Raw genomic sequence first — 16,555 nt, forward strand, 5'->3', positions numbered from 1 at the left:
CCCAATAACCAGACCCCACCTGCACTGATACCATTTTAACGATTTCTTTTCACGATCTTTCCTTTGTCTCGTAGAGAAATAACTCACATACCTATGCCTTATAAATTTAGTTCTAACCCTCAACACATTGCAGCTCTTCACTGCCCATGGGTCCTGTCCTCATGCTATTCCATGCTATTCTCTGAATAGAAGAGCATTACTGCCAGACCTTGAGAGTCCAAGAAATCTTTCTTTTGACTCCTTGACTCACTGAGCCAGCATCCTTCTGTTGAAGAGCTAAAGTGATTCATTAGGCTTAATTTGCCTGGGGTTCTGGGAGATTTCAATGGTGCCTCAAGAGGTAGAAACTTATCATTGCTATGAAGTGCATATTTTTAGAGAAAGGCAGGGAGTCGTGGGTGAACTCTGTATTTCCATGGTGGTGTAGGCATGGAATGTTCCAGGTGATGTGCTTTGTCTGACTTTGGACTCTGGATGATGGATGGCCAATTAATAATGCAAGATGCTTTGAGGAATGCCCAGGATTTGAGTAGAGGACCAGGGATACCATGCCCTGTTGGTGTGTGAAGTGAGCCATCTGCCGCCTCCAGAAGAATTCCATTTTGGCATTGGGAGAGATGGTGTCTGTTGTGAAATCCAAGCCTTCCTGGGAGTTTAGGGATTATAGATAGCTATAGCTGCCCCAGAGCTTTCCAGGTCCAGCCCCACGCTGATTCCTATCCACCACTACCCCCAACTTGGTCTTCTCCTTTAGTAACATCCACCCAGTGACAAAGGCAGAACCCAGACACTCGGGAGTCATTCTCAACTCCTCCACTTTCCCTCACCACCATGCCCTCGCCCTAACAGCCTCACCCTACAAGAACGAGGCCTGTAGATCAACTCATTGCCCTCCCCCAAGTCCACTCCCACCAATTACACTGAAAGGAGCAAATAACCCCGGCAACTCACGACCACTAAGAAGTGTTGCAACCTCAAAGAAGAACAAATCAAGGTGATAAAGGCAGTGTGTGTGTGTGTGTGTGTGTGTGTGTGAAAACAACAGTGTGATGACCAGGCACCACAAGAACTTCCAGAAGATAAGAAGGAATAAGTATGTTTTGATTGCCTTTCGCATGCAAATTTCACCTTGAAGGAAGTAAAAGATAATGCAAGGACTATTAAATAAGTTAAGGAAAAACTAAGGTAGAATTGAACATATTCCAAGAATCAAAGTGAAGGAATGTTTGCTGGTCTGGGGTGCAACTTTGGTAGGCCCCAGCTCAGCTGTGGGATGCATCAAAGTGTCGTGAGCCTTGTCTTTGTGCTGACGGCTAAGAGTGCTGTGGGTGAGCAGAACATCTGTCTCATCAGCGTATCAACTGTTCTTGGTCCTCAACTGCAACAACAAGACCCACCCAGACCACTTGTAGTCTGTCTGATTATAGACTTTTTGTTCTTGTCTCACTTTAACCTTAGTTTTAAAAATATATATTTTTCTTTTCCTTCTATCTTTATAGTATTAATTTTATCTTAACATTTAAAATCTAAATGCTTCTAGAACATCCCCACGTTTTTGCCTCATAGGTCTTAGCCTTTACTTTAATTTCTCTTTTACCTTCTAGTTCCTATTTAAAATTTCATCTTTTTAAATGTTTTTAACTGTTAATTTTATTTTGTCAGGATTTCATCAGCATATTATTCTTAACTTTTTAGGTTTCATTTTTTATTTTCTAGTTCTTTGTTCTTTTGTTTCTTTTATTTTTTATTTTACATGGTCTCCTTTAAATATGAATTTTAGGAAATTCTCTCATTTACAGTGTTCTTTCTAAAATTTTTTTTTAAAGATTTTATTTTTTTCCGTTTTCTCCCCAAAGCTCCCAGGTACATAGTTGTATATTTTAGTTGTGGGTCCTTCTAGTTGTGGCATGTGGGATGCTGCCTCAGCATGGCTTCATGAGCAGTGCCATGTCCGCGCCCAGGATCTGAACCGGTGAAACCCTGGGCTGCCGAAGCAGAGCACGCGAACCTAACCACTTGGCCACAGGGCCAGCCCCTCTAAATTTTTATTTCCATATTTTTACCTTTAAATTTGTCTTAATTTTTACACTCTCTCATCATCTCATTTTAATCTTTTATGTCTCTGATCTCCCATCTTGCATATTTTTTCTGGTTTCGAACTTTCTCTATTTTATTTTACTTTATTTTATCGAGGTCACACTGGTTTATAATGTAATGTAAATTTCAGGTGTACATCATTATATTTCAGCTTCCGTATAGTCTGCATCATGTTCACCACCAAAAGTCTAGTTTCCATCTGTCACCGTACACATGTGCCCCTGACCCCTTTCACCCTCCCCCCACCCCCTTTCGCTCTGGTAACCACCAATCAGTTTTCCAAATCTATGTGTTTGTTTGCTAATCTTCCACATATGAGTGAAATCATACAGTATTTGTCTTTCTCCATCTCACTTATATTGCTTAGCATAATACCCTCAAGGCCCATCCATGTTGTCACAAATGGCATGATTTCGTCTTTTTTTCTGGCTGGGTAGTATTCCATTGTATATATATACCACATCTTCTTTATCCAATTGTCAGTTGATGGGCACTTAGGTTGTGTCCAAGTCTTGGCTATTGTGAATAATGCTGCAATGAACATGAGGGTGCATGTATCTTTTCAAATTGGCGTTTTCATGTTCTTTGGATAAATACCCAGAAGTGGAATAGCTAGATCATATGGTATTTCTATTTTTAATATTTTGAGAAATCTCTATACTGTTTTCCATAGTAGCTGCACCAGTTTGCATTCCCATTAGCAGTGTATGAAGGTTCCCTTTTCTCCACTTTCATTGTAGTTTTGATTTGCATTTCCCTAATAATTAGTGACATTGAACATCTTTTCATGTGTCTGTTGGCCATCTTTATATCTTCTTTGGAAAAATGTCTGTTCATATTCTCTGCCCATTTTTTGATCAGGTTGTTTGTATTTTTTTGTTGTTGAGTTGTATGAGTTCTTTATATATTTTGTATGTTAACCCCTTATCAGATATATGATTTATAAATATTTTCTCCCAATTGATGAGTTGGCTTTTCATTTTGTTAATGGTTTCCTTTGCCAGCAGAAGCTTTTTAGTTTGATGTAGTCCCATTTGTTTATCTTTTCTTTTGTTTCTCTTGCCTGAGGAGACATGATATTCAAAAAGATACTGCTAAGGTCAGTGTTGAAGAGTGTATTGCTTATGTTTTCTTCTAGGAGTTTTATGGTTTCAGGTCTTACATTCAAATCTTTAATCCATTTTGAGTTAACCTGTGTGTATGATGTAAGATAATGGTCTGCTTTCATTCTTTTGCATGTGGCTGTCCAGTTTTCCCAACACCATTTATTGAAGAGACTTTCCTTTCTGCACTGTATGTTCTTGGCTCCCCTGTTTCAAATTGGCAGACCATAGTTGTGTGGGGTTATTTCTGGGCTCTCCACTTACAATGTCAACAAAAAGAATAAAATACCTAGGAATAAATTTAACCAAGGAGGTGAAAGACCTATACAGTGAAAACTATAAGACATTATTGAAAGAAATTAAAGAAGACATAAAGAAATGAAATGATATTCTGCGCTCATGGATTGGAAGAATAAGCATAGTTAAAATGTCTGTATTACCTAAAGCAATCTACAGATTCAGTGCGATCCCAATCAGAATCCCAATGATGTTCTTCACAGAAATATGGAAATAGAACAAAGAATCCTAAAATGTATATGGAACAAGAAAAGATCCCGAATAGCCAAATCAACCGTGAGAAAAAAAAACAAAGCTGGAGACATCACAATCCCTGACTTCAAAATATACTACAGGGGCCGGCCCCATGGGCGAGTGGTTAAGTTCGTGCGCTCTGCTTCGGCGGCCCAGTGTTTCACTGGTTCAGATCCTGGGTGCAGAGATGGCACCGCTCATCAGGCCACGCTGAGGTGGCATCCCACATAGCACAGCCAGAGGCACTCACAAATAGAATACACAACTATGTGCTGTGGGGCTTTGGGGAGAAAAATTTTTTAAAAATGAAGAAGAAGATTGGCAACAGTTGTTAGCTCAGGTGCCAATCTTTAAAAAAAAAAAAAAATATATATATATATATATATATTTACTACAAAGTTATAATAACCCAAATAGCATGGTACTGGCACAAAAACAGACACACAGATTAATGAACTTTCTCTTTTAATCACACATATATCTCAGCAGCTGCAAATGGCATCTAACAATTATCACACTTTAAAAGAGAAAGAATGGTATTAAATTCACCAAACCCAGAACACGTATACCTTTGTTTTGTTGGAGAACTCACTTCAGAGGGAGGTCTTTATAGGACAAGATTTTACTTTTTCTCCTGGACCTTGCCCTCCGCCAGACACGTCTCATACGAAGCTGGTCTAACAGAAAGAGGTCTCTCAAGTTGCAACTCCAATACAGCAGCAATGCAGCCCAGCACTTAAGACAAGGGGAACCAAACTGCTGGGTTCAAATCCAACTCTTCCAATTACTCACTGTGTGACCTTGGGCAAGTTACTCAACCTCTCTGTGTCTCCGTTTCCCTTACCTACAGAATGTGGGTGATTATAATCCTACGTCATAAGACTGATATAAGATTTAAATGAATCAATACATGTAAGCACTTGGAAGAGCGCCTGGCACGTAGTAAATATGTGTGTTTGCTAATATCGTTTAATAAGTTATCCTGAGTAGTAGTCACTCTTAGGAGTGTAAAATAACCAAGTGTCTTGGAGATGATTGTCCTAACTGATGGTGGAGATTTTATTCTTCATCTTGTGGCGGAACCTGTATCCTACCAAACTTCTCTTTGGCACTCTCTTTTCCTAACAGAACCCTGATTTTTTTTGCTCCTGCAAGGAGTCATGTGCCGGGGGGTGGGGGGAACAGAGTGTGCTCTGGGCGTGTGTTGGGGATAGGAAACAATTTCAATGAAGGGTGAGTCTGCTTCTTTTTTTCCAGTGCCCAACGCTGATTGAGTCTCTGCATTCTAGAATTCTAGAAAGGAAACATCTGGCTGACTCAAGCCACCCTATGGACTGGGTTGGTAGTCTGCTGGAGCCAATCGCTGAACCAAGGAGAGAGACTCACCTGGCAGAATTATGGCTGCTCAGGTCCACACCTTCCTTAGGGGCTCTGAGTGTGTGTGTGTTGGAAGGGAGGGGGGCGAAATTTCAGTGAAGGGTATATAAGGAGGGAGAAATGATAATCTTATGTAATATATATCCTATCTCCACAGATATGCATACTCTAGCCTGAAAGTCAGGGATATAAAGTATAGTTGTCATAAAATGTGATAATCATATTTTTAAATATTTAACTGGAGAGAAAACTTTTCAGAATGCCAAAACAAAATCAAGAGGATTTGACCAAAGAGGACTTGGAAAAGGTGAGTGAAGGACAAAAAAAAAATTCTGGATCTATTTATAAGAAAGAAAAATAGCTTTTAATTAGAACAGATATAAAGAAATGAACACAGTGTGTTTTTTGTTGAGTATGCAAAAACATAGTAAAACTAGGAAATTGGGTTGTTCAGAAAATGTTACATTTGATCTCACTTAAATGAATCAAAAAACACAGCATCCAATAGAAATCCTACATTAAGTTAAAGAGAAAACAAAGAATTTCATTAACTGAGAAAAATACAGAATAACACAATTACAATAATTAAAAGATTACATGTAAATGGACTAAATTCTCCTATTTAAAAACAGAATCATAGTCTAGATTAAAAAGACAAAATCCACACCTATGAATCTTATAAAAAAATATTTAAAGAAAAGGGAGATAGAATAATTTAAAGGCCTGGCTCAGATAAGTTATGCTTGCAGAAAAGCAAGTGTAGCAGGTCCCAGCTTGACTGAGTAAGTTATGTTCATCCCAGGACTCGGGCATAGCTGGGCATGCCCACAACACCAGTGGCAGGACCCATGGAAGTCTATTTTCATGAAAAGCCAGCATCCTAGGAAAGAACCCCTTCTACAGAGAAGGCCAAAGAGGAGCCCAAGGACAGTAGGTCAATAGGATGCTGCAAGCAGCAGGTGGGTTGCAGGGAGACAGAGCATCCACAAAACAAGCTGTTTGGCCTAAAGCAACCCTGCTATGTAGCTTTTCAACAGAATGAGGCACCAGCAGAGGAAAGGTGCTGTTGGAGCATGTTGGTGTAAACTCACCACAATACTCCATTCATTGGCCCCAAACACAGGCCCTGCCCCAGCCCCACTAAAGGATTGTTGGCAAGTCCCTGCACCTTGGGGGCCTCCATTTCTTCTACAAAAGGAGGCGATTGGAGGAACTGATCCAGAAGGAAAAATTGGGAAATAGTTTCTCATGTGTGCATTAAGCTTTCCCAAAAATTCAGGGCAATTTTGAAGATAAAGATATTCACAACAGATACACAAGGATTTTACACATACTTTCTCAGACTTCCATGCAATAAAAATGGAGAGAAAGTCCTACACCACCTATATGTACGTGACCAGCCAAGAATGGAAGAAAGGCAGAAACATGGAAGATGGAACAATTGAGTTGAAAAGGCAACATCAAATATGGAGACATTATTTTCAAGACAAAGAATAAAAAGATACCGTGTACACAGTTAGAACTGTAATGGAGGCACTTTTTTTTTTATCTTTCATGCCTGTGGTAGGTAATAACAAAGAAAACGAGAAAATTAAACCTACACCTAAATTTAAAAAAAAATTAAAATAATAAATTTGCAATGGAAAGTAATAAATATAAAATCAAATAAATAAGTTAGGAAATAAGAGAATATCTGTGTAGTATGTAAAACTGAGACAAAACATTAATAAATATAATATTTACAAACCACTACTCTAGCCAATTAAATACCCAAGAGAATATAGGAGAAACAAAGTTCAAAAGACTAAATAAACACAAAGGAGTTTCAATTATTAGGAAATACTATTTAAAGTTAAACCCTAATAAATTAAAACATTAAAGGAAATGAACAATTTTGAATAAAATTAACACAAGAAAGAAAAGAAAACTCAGGTAAAACAAGAAAGATAGATTAGCAAAAAGAAAAGGAAGAAACAGGGAAAACTTATTCAATGAAGATTTGTGGAATGAATGAGTGAATTTTTAGGAAAAAGTACCTAAACTTGGTAATGTTGTCATTAACACTTTCAATATCAAATAGATAAACAAAAACCTCATTCATCTTATGAGGCAAATATCATTTCCTGCCGACTTGTAAAGATAAAGATTACAATACAAAAAAAGGTCAAAAAATTTTCCTTCATACGTAACTTTCCCACTTTTGCAGAGTTATTTTCATTGTATTCTATTTTCTGATACTGGTACTGTACATTTATGTGGCACAGGCGCAGAATGTGCAACTATTGTATACGTCTTCTTTTATAAATTGTGTCTTAGTATGTTCCATGTTTATTTTAGAGTTTTCTTTTATCTTTTATTCCTTATTATATACATTATAAATCTTCATTGGAAAAACTTAGATAATGCATTTGGTTATAAAAAAGCAACTAAAATTTATATGTAATTCCACCATCCAGAACTAAATAGTTAGAGAGATGCAGACTTTTTAAATTGAGATCTAATTCACATAATATAAAATTCACCATTTTAAAATGTACCATTCAGTGGCTTTTCGTATCCTCACAATGTTGTGCAGTCATCGCCACAATCAATTTTAGAACACTTGCATCACATGCAGAGGAAACCCCGTAACCCATGAGCAGTCGCTCCCTATTTCACTCCCATCCTCCCGGCCCTAAGCAGCCCGCCATCTATCTTCTGTTAAGAAACTGTTGCCTAATCCAAGGTCATGAAGATTTACACCTGTGTTTTCTTCTAACGGTTTTGCAGTTTTAGCTCTTACACTTAGGTCTTTGATCCATTCTGGGTGAATTTCTGCCTATGGTATGACGTAGGGGTCTAACTTCACTTTTTGCCTGTGATTATCCAGCTATCCCAGCACCATTTTGTTAGAAAGACTATTCTGTGGGGTTGGCCTGAAGGCATAGTGGTTGGGTTTGCGCGTCCTGCTTTGGCACCCAGGTTCACCAGTGAGGACCCTGGGCACAGACCTGTGCGCCGCTTATCCAGTCATGCTGTGGCAGGTGTCCTACATAGAACGTGGAGGAAGATGAGCACGCGTGTTAGCTCGGGGCTAATCTTCCTCAGCAAAAGGATGAGGATTGGTGGTGGATGTTAGCTCAGGGCTAATCTTCCAAAAAAAAAAAGAAAAACCTTCAATCCAACTAATTTGTAAAATCTCTTATTAAAGTGTAATGTTAACTGTTTTCTATTATTCTTTTCTTTAATTGAGATATAATTACATATAACATTATATTAGTTTCAGGAGTATAACATAATTCGACACGTGTATATAATGTGAAATGATCACTGCAAAATGTCTAGTTAACATCCATCCTGTCATTCTTGCTGTAAACAATTTCCTGTCCATTTTTGCCTCATTTATTTTTAATCTACAAGAGTAGAACAGCAGCCAGGGCATCATGCTGGGCTTAGAATATTTATTTTGGAAAAAAATGAAAACAGAAGCTGAAGCTGATTTTCAATCCTTCAAAAGTGGCCTTTTATTCTGCGTGGGAGATATTAATCCTCGTTGTTTTACATATTTATTTTGAAAAGTGATAGGCTCACTTAGCGCAAGATTCAAAAGGCATGAAAAGGCATCCGGTGAAACGCCCCCATCCCTGTCCAGCAGCATATTGTTCCCCTATCTTTCTAGTTTCCTCCACCCCAATATCCGTCATCTGTCCATCTATCCAATTGACACTGTCATGTTGCCTGCTCTGTTTGAAGGCAACCAGATTCTGTGGTTCAGAGAGCTTTGAATTCCACCTCTACCACTGACAGCCCATGGCCTTGGGCAAACCACTTATTCAAGCCTCAGTTTCCTTGTCTGTGAAATGGGGGTAATGAGAATTACCTCGTGCATCATCGAGAGGATGTATATAAGATGCCCGGCAGAAGCCTTGGTACTATGGATATCACTGTGAACAAGCCAGATGTTGCCTGTTCTCAAGAGTTCTGCTCAGGTGTCCCTCTTAAGTCTGCATCTTGGTTCCCTCTTCTGGTTTCTCCCCCTTTGCATTAGTTATTTCTCCTGCTACTGACCCAGAATCTTCTATGTCCTCTCCTCCCACTGCAAGGAGGCCCATCCACAGGGCCAGGCCCTGCAGACAGCCGTTGGGCAAAAGCCTGGGGCTTTCCACTGCCTCATACTGCCCGTGAGAATTTCTAACCAAATTCTCAAACTTCGTATTCACCAGAATTATCTTGTCAAATGCAGTAAAAACATTTACATTTTTGCCTCAGGGTTATGGATGGCAAGTATTCAGCCATGAAGAGGGAAGTTACACAACGAACTCATTCGCTTGAGTGAATTATTCAGGCGTCATCATTTTTATTCTTTTTGAAGAAAAATAGTCACTGAACTCTGTTTGAAAATACTGGCCAACATCTTCCCCACCAGCTATGCCATCTGTCTGCAGAGAAGAGCACGTTTTCAGTCTGAAAATACCTAGATCCAAACACGTTTATTTTTTAACAAAATATTCTTTTTTTTTTTTTTTTTGAGGAAGATTAGCCCTGAGCTAACTGCTGCCAATCCTCCTCTTTTTGCTGAGGAAGACTGGCACTGAGCTAACATCTGTGCCCATCCTCCTCTACTGTATATGCGGGACGCCTGCCACAGCATGGCGTGCCAAGTGGCGGCGAACCCCGGGCCGCCGAAGTAGAACGCGCACACTTAGCTGCTGCGCCACCCAGCTGGCCCTAACAAAACATTCTTATTGTGCCATTGAACACACTAAGAAAACTCAAAGGAGGGGCACCTTCTGAGGGGTGGAGGGGTTCTTGGAGGAGGCCAAGGCAAGAGTGCTGGTACTTTTGGGGACGTAGCAGCCTGGAGGCCAGTCTCTCCCGCCATCCTCCCTTTGGTTCCTTCTGCCACCAGGGAGCTGCCAACTGTGAGGTGACAAGGCTGTCCCCAAACCACATGGCCTCAGGAGGCAGCTGAGAGCTTCCCCCCGCCCCAGCCCCCTGTCTGAAGGTATAGGCGGCCCAGCCCAGGAGGGAGCGCCCTTCTTCCCTTCTCTCCAAGCACAGAAGAGATGTGCTTCATCCAGGTGGGAGGCACTGGACGACCTGGATCTTGGGGAGCAGCTCCCCAACAAGTGGGGTTTCAGTGGAAACCCAGCTGCAGAGCCCGCGGCCTCGTGCACCCAGGGCATCCCCAGAATGGCCTCCCAGGGCCTAAGCTTTTTTTCTTGGAACTGGCTGTGAGGGACGCCCCCCAAAGGGTCCGTCTTCACTGCCCGGCGCTGTGAGCAGTGAGACGGGCAGGGTGAGCAGGGAGTGCCCAGAGCAGCAGCTCGAGGCGCCCGCTGGTTCCCTGGGGGTCCTGTGCCACAGGCGCCTTCTTAATGTGTGCCTGTTTTATCTGATTCATATATAGGAATTTTTATCAATGCACTACTATTATTTTAAATCTATCTGTCTGAGCCAGATAGTTGAGACCTGATTCTATAAACTTGGTCCGTCTCCAAACCTCCTGTTCTATTTTTTCAACCTATCTAGTCCTTTACCAGTAACACATCACTAATTAGTGTTTAGAACACTAGTATATGTGTCCTCCACATGTCTAAGACCACATAGTATGCCTTAAGTCTTTTCTTTTTGAAGAAGAAGATTGGCCCTGAGCTAACCTCTGTGCCCATCGTCCTCTATTTTATATGTGAAATGCCTGGCACAGCATGGCTTGATGAGCAATGCACAGGTCTGCACCCGGGATCCAAACCCACGAACCCAGGGCTGCCTAAGCCAAGCGGGCAAACTTAACCACTATGCAACCGGGCCAGCCTCAAGGTTTTTCTTTTTAAAAAATCTTCGTGACCGTTTTCATAGTTTTATCGTTCCTGAGAAAATTTAGGTCCGTTTTTTCAGCAGTCACAAAGCTGTTGAGGTTTTGTTTGGGATCATGTTAAATTTATGCAATCCTTTGGGGAGAATTAACAACTTTGTAATGGTAAATCTTCCCGTGGAGGCACGTGGCACAGTTCTCCATTTAGTCAAGTGTTCCTCATGTCCCCTAACATTAAGTTATGTTTGATTCTTGACATGGTTTTTGTTAACGGGGTTTTACGTGTATTTGCTGACGAGTTCTTATTGTCATGTAGCAAGCTATTTGGTTTCTTTTTTTTAATGTTTTTTGTGTAGGGCTGCTTTTATATTTCCTTTAAATGGCCATTTCATTAAACTCAATAACAAGAATTGGAAAATAGGAGACCATATTATCATTATTTGCCAGTGATTTGACAGTGTGCCACAACCCCCCAAAAAACAAAAAACAACCAAAAAACCAAGGAAATAGAATGAAAAACTATTAATACAACAAGAATATTTAATTATTAGTCCACATTTAAAATTAATATGTAAACATGAATAGCCTTATATGGCAGCAATAACCAGGAATAAAACATAATTACTAAAATCATCGGTAAGAAATAGCGTTTTTAAAATTCCATTTATTATAGCCACAAAACCTATAATAAGCCAGGAATAACTTAATAAAAATGTGTAGGACCTACATGAGGAAACTTTAAAGCTATGGAAAATGGAAAGACACATCTTGTTCTTGGATAGGAAAACTCAATATTGAAAAGATGCCAAATTGTCTAAGTTTACGTGTAAATTCAATAAAATCTCATAAAATCATGGCAGGCTATTTGGGGAACTCGGATAAGTTATTCTAAAGTTCATCTGGAAAATAAACATGAAAGGAGAGCAAAGAAAATCCTGAAAAAAGAGAGTATCTTGGGAGTGAGATGCTCTGGTGGATATTAAAACATGTTTTTAAACCACAGTGAAGAAAACAGCATGGTCGGGAATAGGCAGGCAAGGCAATAAAACAGAGTCCAAAGCTTTCCTTAAATACATATGAGAATCCAGCATGAGAAAAGTGCAAGTTTAAATTGGTGGGAGAAAAACTCAACAAACGTGTTGCAAAACTCCACGAATGGTGTTGGGGCAACTGGCTCCCCATCGGGGGAAAAAATTGTTGTATCCTCCACTTTAACCGGAAACAAATTCCAGAAAGATCTAAAATATACAACTGTAAAAGTAGTATGTGCTGAAATAAAAAGTACATAAATATTTGTATAATCTTGTGTTAGAGTCACTGAAGAATGAGAAGATTTCTGGCATCTGGGACACTTCAAAATGCAGACGGACTAATCTTAACCAACAATTCTTTGTAAAACATCTTAAGCATAACCTGACGGTGCTGAAGGACGGTGGATAGAACAAACCTGGGGGTGAGGTGGTGCTTCGGAGGAATGCTGACCTCCCTCCTATTTCTGTCCTGGGAAGAGCATTCTGGACTTCCTTCTTCCCACATCCTTGATTACCATTCTCCTCCGGTCCGGCTCCTCTCCTTCCTCCCCAAATACACAGCTCCATTTCCACCCCTAGCAGAGCTGTCCAAGCCTTTGGGGCTGAACCGGTGAGATTATTGCTTTTTGGAGGCTGAGGAGGTCAAGCTACTTTCAAATTCTATTAGGACTATTTGTCTATGAGGCTTTCTCAAAACTCTTCCAGGCACACCTCAAGGGAGATCTTTCTTCTCTCACCTCTTATCAGCAGATGGTCAGCAAATTAAACACACTTTCATCTGAATAAGGGAGATCGGCCCGTTAAAGGCTATTAGGCAACCCAAGTCAGCAGGGAAGCGGACCCTGGCGTGGGAAGAAGTCAGAAGCCGTCTCCCTCTTGCTCCTAAACTTATGATTGCTTCCTCTGTCTTGGGAGAGAAATTCCTTGGAGCCACTGTGTATCCAATAGTGTGAATCTGAGCAGGTTTTGGATGATCCTTGGGGGCTTGCTTGTCCTAGTTTTATAAAAGAGTTTGTTTTGCTGGGTGGTTTCAATTATCAGAGCAGACACATTTGATATACCTTTGTCAATCTCCCAAATGAATAGGACAGAATTTTTTTCATTTCTTCTTCTTCTTCTTCTTTGGTGAGGAAGATTGGCCCTGAGGTAACATCTGTTGCCAATCTTCCTCTTTTTGCTTGAGGAAGAGTGTTACTAACATCTGTGCCAATCTTCCCGTATTTTGTATGTGGGATGCTGCCACAGCATGGCTTGATGAGTGCTGTGTAGGTCCACACCCAGGATCTGAACCTGCCAACCCTGGGCTGCCAAAGCAGAGCACACAAACGTGAACTTAACCACTATGCCACTGGGCTGGCCCAGAAATTTGACTAATCAGTGCAAACTCTAGAACTAGACTTCCTAGGTTTGAATCCCGATTCTGCCATTCCTAGCTATGTGACCTTGGACAAGTTACTCCAACTTGCTGTGCCTCAATTTCCTTCTCTATGAAATGGGGCTGAAAATACCTACCAGGATTAAATAAGTTAATAATTAGTAATTTAGGAACAGCGGTTGTTCTATACAAGCACTATTTTTAAAATATCCGACATGAAAAATTGTCTCTTCTGATTTTCCCCACACTTCACTCTTCACTGGTTTCTGTGTTGATATTTCTTCCAATGGAGAGCTCTGTAGGATCTGTAGGGATGTCTTCATTGTGTGAAATGTGATGGTCAAGGAGCATCATGAGAGCATACATAGTAAAATCTCTCGTTTAGATGTTACTACAGTCATACACAGCTTAACAACGGGAGTACAGTCTGAGAAATGCGTGTTAGGTGTTTCACCATTATATGAACATCATAGAGTGCACTTACACAGACCCAGATGGTACAGCCTACTACACACCTAGGCTCTAGGGACTAATCTTACGGGACCACCATTGTATACGTGGTCCATCGTTGACTGAAACATCGTGTGTCCCATGATTTTATGTGCAATTTATGATTACTTTACTAAATTGGAATAAGTTTACATTTGCACAATCTTAAAAGTTTCCTTTTACTACATATGGAGAAAATAGAATGTAAAGATGTGCTTAATAACCTACCAAGAGAATAAACTGTTAACGTTATATGTATATAGCTACTCTAATCACAATTAATGAAAAATAATTCAAGATTGTACATGAGACTGTTTAGCTCTCACTGCTATTTTTCTTTTTTAAAGATGTCTTACTTTCTTCACACCCACTAGAATGGCCATAATCAGAAAGACAGATAATAACAAATGTTGGCAATGACGTAGAGAAATCAGAACCCTCATCCACTGTTGGCGGGAATGCACGGTGCAGCCATTTTGAAAAACAGTATGGCAGTTCCTCCCGAAGTTAACCATGGGGTTACTACGTGACCCAGCAATTCCACTCCTAGGTATATACTTAAGAAAACAAAAACATACATTGACACAAAAATTTGTACATGTACGTTCATAGCAGCATTATTCATAATAACCAAAAAGTAGAAACAACCCAAATGTCCAACCCAACTGATAAAAGGATAAACAAAATATGGTAAATCTATACAATGGAATATTATTCAGCCATAAAAAGAAATGAAGTACTGATACCTGCTACAACATGGCTGAATCTTAGAAACACTATGTTAAGTAGCCAGACGCATAAAGCCACATGTTGTCTGATTCCATTTACATGAAATGTCCAGAATAGGGAAGTCTATAGACACAGAAAATAGCTTGGTGGTTGCTCAGGCCTGGGGGCCATGGAGGGATTGGGGGTTGATGGTTAAGGGTTGCGGGGTTTCTTTTCGGGGTGATGAAAATGTTCTAAAACAGATTGTGGTGATGGTGGTGTTTCTCTGGCTATACTAAAAGCCCTTGAAGTCTACACTTTAAATGGGTGAACTGTGTGGTGTAGGAATTATATCTCAGAAAGCTGTTTAAAAAATTCTTACTTTGTTTCAAACAGGTGAAAAATGCCTGTGTGTATTCAAGTTTACTTGCTACAACCCTCAGTCCATTATATTTACTGATCCTTAGAATAATCACGACGCTGAATTTATTTTCATGCCAACCTTTAACATGGGATTTGAAAGGAAGTATTAAACTAATTTCAACAAATCTGAGGGGTTGGTTCTTTGTTGAATAAATATTTCCACCTTTTAAGTGAATATTTATCCTTTCCAGCAATATAAACTTGTTCAAGGCGTTGACTTATGATGAAAATTTGGAGGGAAGCTCTCTTTTCCGTAGGGACAATCTCCTAAGAAGGAGGTTTTCTTGTCATTAGCTAACCTCACAGCTCTCAGCAGATAAAGGGAATTCTCAAAAGGCAATCTCTTCCCCAGGTTTTGTTCCATTTCAGTGCTGTGAAGGTAAGCGTTGGACGTCATGAACCCATTCCTAGTTCCCTTGGTGAAAAATGTCAATTACCTTCCACACCATCAAAACCAATGTAATGGGAAAGTCATAAACTTCACCTGCTTGGCAGACAAGTAAGAGCCCATTTACATTCATGTCCAAATTTCCCCTTACTCTGGGACCTCCCTGCCTTGCCAGCAGGAAAGCCAGTCAGTTTGGGGGTGTAGTCTCCCCTAATATAGGAAGTCCTCCTGCGGGGCTTCCGTATGTCCCCAAATTTGTCCTCCTACTGCCTCTCCAGCTGCCTGCTGGGGAAGTGGAAATTCAGACGGCCCCTCAGGGACAAAAGCTGCCACCCCTGCAGGCGTCCACCCCACCTCCACTCCCACCCACGGCCTCGCTGGCTGGCTTTGGGGCCTCCAGCCCTTGAGCCCTGATGTCTGTGGTGGACCCAGCTCACCAGTTCTGCTGGCTGTGGTGCCACTGCAGGTCCAGCCACAGTGAAAGCTCCAGCAGTGCCTCAAAATCACAGTTCCTATGGCACTAGTGCTGCCCCACCACTCTGCTGCCACCGTGGGACCAGCGCCACTCCCGGGTCCCTTAGATGAGAGGGGGAGGGAGAAGCTGCGCCCCCTGTTACCAGGGTGTCCAGGAAAAGCACCAGCACCCCAAGGCAGCACAGCTTTTCCAGTTCACACACAACCAAGCCCCTTAGGCCCACCATGGTGCCAGCGTGCTTGGTGATCACTCCATTTCCTAGATCCAAGTAAAGAAACACCAGTGCGACCACAGGCTGGGGGTTCCTCTCGGGCCTCCCATAAGTCCTCCCGCTGGTTATTCTCCACTTACCCCCCAGATCCATTCCCTGCCCCGCTTGGCCCTGGTTCTGGCAGTGGCTGTTTTTGGTTCTTAAAAGTACTATTGACAGCCCCGTCTTTTGTGCTCCCAGCTGTGTGTCATATCTCCTGTTAGTTCCCTTATCCTGTGAGTAGTCCCTTCACTAAATTCTCCCAGTTAACCCTCTGAGTTGTGCGAGGCTGACTCCAACTGCACCCCCCCACCAGGACTCTTGGGGATTCCTAGGGCAGAGAAACAGCTCCCCAAGATGCTGACATTGGCCGTCCTATCAATAAGATGGCTGAAGGCTGAGCCACATTTAATCTGATTTAGAAAAGTATAGCGTTTCTTGCACGTTAGCGTGCCAGAGCAAATCCCACTGCTCCCCAAGTCTGGACCTCTGTGAGTAACGGGCTCACTGTCAC

Source organism: Equus asinus, chromosome 19 (genome assembly GCF_041296235.1).
Source record: "Equus asinus isolate D_3611 breed Donkey chromosome 19, EquAss-T2T_v2, whole genome shotgun sequence".
In the NCBI taxonomy this organism is placed as follows: domain Eukaryota; kingdom Metazoa; phylum Chordata; class Mammalia; order Perissodactyla; family Equidae; genus Equus; species Equus asinus.